This window comes from Sceloporus undulatus, chromosome 7 (genome assembly GCF_019175285.1).
Source record: "Sceloporus undulatus isolate JIND9_A2432 ecotype Alabama chromosome 7, SceUnd_v1.1, whole genome shotgun sequence".
Taxonomy (NCBI): Eukaryota; Metazoa; Chordata; class Lepidosauria; order Squamata; family Phrynosomatidae; genus Sceloporus; species Sceloporus undulatus.
In genome coordinates this window covers 10,494,548-10,499,105 of record NC_056528.1, presented here as the reverse complement: position 1 = coordinate 10,499,105, position 4,558 = coordinate 10,494,548, and positions in this window count along the sequence as shown.

Genomic DNA, 4,558 nt, shown 5'->3' with positions numbered 1-4,558 from the left:
TGACAGTCTTGAAGTTGGGTGCCAAATCTTCTATCCAATTTGTTCGCTTGATGATTTGTTCTCAGCACATGTTGCTTTGCAGTAGTGACTTGGCAACCTTGGCAAACAAATATATTAAAATGTCCAAACTCAGGGCTCCCATTCTGTTCAGATTCTGGTCTATCAAGGGAAGGGGCAAAGAAATCCATATTTTCTCTAAATGAAGTTGGGTCCTACAAATCTTCCCTGGTGCATCTGGGAGAAGCAGTTCCATGTCTTCCAACTCTAAGCACATATGTTTCTACGAATGCTATCCCTCCTTTTATCTTTCCCAGAGATAGCACCTTTTCTAATCTCTGCATGATGTCCAGTCAGCAGATAGGAACACAATCGTCTCACGGTCCTTTGCAAAAAGTCCCCATCTCTCAAAGGTTTGCTTCCAAATTAAAGGTTCCTGTCTGGCAGTTTTAATGGCAACTGGGTCACCTCTATGTTCCGGGAAGCCTCCCTCCTAGAGAGAAACATGTCTCTTCCTTATTGTGCTGACACACACCTTTTTATGGAGAGTCCTCTGTTGCTTTTGTGTCTCTCCAAAACAGTTTACAGGATCTTTAAATAAACTCATGTCGTCCGTGATCTTCCATAAATCTTCATTACCACACGCCTCGGCTGCTGCTCTCGACGTCTTGCTTCCGCCGTAATGGTTCCCAAAGTGCCCATCACTCTTGCTTGGGTCGAGAAGTTAATAATATTTTATCTTCGATAGGTATGTTCAGCCCAGCCTTCCCCCTTCCCCATTCCCATCTCCCCCCAAAAGAAAAGATGTAAATATTGGCTGGATTTCTCTTATGCAATTGTTAATATGTAACCTACAGCTATGCATTCCCAGCTGCTATGTATTCACTCATTTCTTTGTCCATTGGGAAGCAGCTGTCTGATATTTCCACCTCCCTTTGTGCAAACAGGAGTTCGGTTTCCCACAGAGGTCCCTTTTCGCCAGACATCGCTCACTGGAGAGCATGCATTACAATTCAAAAGAGATACCATTACAATGCAGACATCCATACATTGTAATGTCAACACCTGCCATGATGTTATGAAGTATGGATGTCTGTTGTGCATTGGTAGCCAGTGGAGTGACCCATGCGCCATGGCCTGATGCATCACGGGCACTGTTTGGCATAAAATTTGCCAGCCCAAACACTGGCTAGGAAGTGCCAAGTCACAATGGGAGCACTGGGGGAGCACTCATCAGAAGTGTCCAATGTGCATCAGAAATACTCAATGCACATCAGAAGTGTCCAGTACACAAGAGCAGTGCCCAATGTGCATCAGAAGAGCTCAGGTTGTATCAGAGGTGCCCAATGTACATCAAACGTACCCAGTGCATAACAGAAGTGTCCAATGCACATCAGAAGTGCCTGATGCATCTCAGAGCACTCTTGCCAGTGCCTGGATGTACAACTTTGCAATTCAGTAACAGGATCTCATTGCTATTTTGCAACATATCCAAGGATTATTTTTAAAGTTGTGAAAACTAAACCGTGAGGTGGGATCTCAACCATATATTTTAAGTGATTAATTGCATCCTTCTGGAAACTTCTTGGAGGTTCTGTTTGCTGGCTTTTAAATCACATGCACAACTTAGTCGTGCAAAATTTTATGCCAGACTGTTCCCTTTCAGCCTTCTCTTATGAATGCTCCTTCTCTCTCTTCTATCTTCCACAGTTTAGCAACAAATGGCTCCAAGCATCGATCTGGAAGGACTCTGCTCAGGGAACATCGGAGGGCTGTGCCTTGGGGATGCTGGGGCTCATCATGTTCCTATTCCTTTTCATAGCAGGCCTGGATTTTTATAGAAACTCCAGTCCAGAAACATTTCCACTTTACTCAATAGTTATGAAGCCAATTTTGTTTCTAGCCATGGTGGAATAAACCCATATTTCATTTCAGCGATCCATCTCAACGCTCCATGTCAATGGACTGGTAAATCTGCTCTGCGTATTAGATTTTATCGGTCTAAAGTGCTGAACCTTATCTCCCCAAAACAGGTTTCGACCTTTGGATCATTTCTTTAAAGTTCAGGTTGAAACACAACATGGATTTACTATCCCAACAACATGGGAACCATCAACCAGTGTTGGCTTTATTCATGCCGTATGGTGCAAAAGTCAGAAGCCAAAGATAGCCTGGGTTATCTTTCCTGTCCACATTAATGGGGCTTAAGTCATACAAAGTTTCCCAGAGACTGGGAAATATCTTCAGTGTTCATGCAGCCGCTGTAATTTTTAAGGCATTCTCTATTTTCCTCCCCTTTCCTCTTGGCTATTGGCAATCTCTCCTGCCAGCTAAAAGAAGAAGAATAAAAATGGTCCGTGTCAAAACCGTAAGCATCCTGAAAAGGTCAGAAGCATATTTCCAGATTACCTTTTGGGGCTGTTAAACCAAGATCAATATGTAAGAGTGTCCTCCTCGACGTGATCGCGGCTCAAAACGGCGCTGGCAAAAAACTTGTGGACCAACGCTTTAATCAACTTTAGGAGTCCAGTTTCTGCTATTTGGGGTGGGGGGTTTTTTTGCCTATGGAAAATTTCTTGTGGATTTTGGGGCTCTGAATCAACTGCTGTGAAGCAGGATTGGGCCATTAAAAGACGGGTGGCCAACACTTGGACCCTGGGCCATATATGGCCCCAGGTTGTTTTTATGACCCTGAGCTTCTCTTCAGCTTCACATGTCTGGAATCATCACTGTGCAAAAAAACCCCAAACAGCGAAGCCCTAGTAGCTCAGTGCCAAGTTCATGCCTTGCTCAGAGCTCAGCGCCAACCCGACCAGCTTCATCTTTGGCCTCTTCAATTAAGAGCCATCCCCTTCGTAACTGTTCAAAGGAGACCTTTCCGAACCCCGGCGGACACGCTGCCCCCGGCTTGCCTGGCGCTATCGCAGAGACCCGCTTGCTAAAAGCCGGGGCCTTTCGGAATTGACTTTGCTCACAATGCTGCCTAATGAGAAAACATGCCACAATGATTATAGATAAAGGCAATTACTACAGCATAATTAGTTCCAAACACAAGAGCTTTTGTTAGGGCTCCTGCGCGGCCGTCCTGGAGGATTCTGCAGTGTTTTTGGCCGCAGTCTTCGATCTCGGCAGAACTGCCATACGGACCTCTGGTTCAGGGATTGCACAGAAGGTTTTATGCCTCACCGGAGAGGAAAGGAGGAGGGAGAAACAGTCCCCGCTTTGCTAAAAATTTGCATGGTTATTTCACTTAGTCACCAGGGCATCAGATCCTCCAGCATTTCACAGGTGAAAATGGAGGGATGGGTGTCCAAGGAACATCCAAATGTGGTCAAGGTGGAAAAGGTTATTAACATTGAAGAACTTGCAAACTAGGAGAGGCTTCAGAAGTTTGCTTTTGCCAGAGCCCACTGGTGTAATGGTCTCAGCATCGGAGTATGACACTGGAGACCAGGGTTCGAATCCCACCTCAGCCATGTAAACCCACAAAAAACTATGGATGCTGGCCATGACAGCCTTCGACGTCCCATTGGGTAACTTTACCAAGTCAGACTCTTTCAGCCTCAGAGAAAGGCAATGGCAAACCCCACCTGAAGAAACGTGCCAAGAAAATTCCATGATACATTGGTTTAGGGTTGCCATAAGTTGGAAATGACTTGAAGGCCCACAACGATGACAACAGCAAACTGGGGAGGACAGGAATCTATCCAGTTCTCTCCTCTTCCCATTGCTGAATTAATTGAATGCAAGCCACTTTTGCACTTTGGACTCAATTTGCAGCAATTGAAATCTGCTGAGGGCAAAGGAGGAGGAGGAGGAGAGGAAAACCAAGACATTTTAAATGCAGATGGAAAAGCAGAATGGCAGAGGATTAAATGCCAAATTACAACATTTGGAGGTTATACAAAAGCAGGATTTTCTGGTCATGCCACATGGACTTGAGTTGCATGTTTGTCTTCCGGAGCTGGGGGAATTAAAGGAGCTTCACAATAGTTACTGAAAATAGTGGCCCCAAATCATCTCCTTGCCCCCGTTCCTGGTAATATGTTGAAGCTTTCCAGCCTATTGCTGTTGCTTTCTCACTCGAGCTGATCCAGTGCATTTCCTCCGAGAGATGTGGGAAGAGAGCACCAGCCGGGAGGAGCATTGTCTTTGTGGTTGCCAAGTTAAATGGCTTTAAGATTAATACCGGTGTAAAGTAATTGTTTACATTAAAACTCTGCGATGCTTAATAAATAATGAAGGCATCCCACAGACTGCTCCATTTAGCTGCAGCAAGAACAAACAGCGGGGATCAGTCCAAATGGAGGACCCATGTGCGCCAGCCTCTTTCCAACACCCCACATGCGTATGCGCACATGTGCGCACTTGGCATCCTTTAGTGCAGAGTTTAAAAAGCCACCTTTTCCCCCCTTCCCTTAGTTCCTGCATAATGCAATGGTGACATTTTCTGGGCAGGGAGATCTAGGTCTCCCAGGGAGAAACGTCTGCAGGTGCTAGAATGAGAAAGAACCCCATATGGACCATGTGAGCCTCTGCAATTTTGGGTTGTTTTATAAAA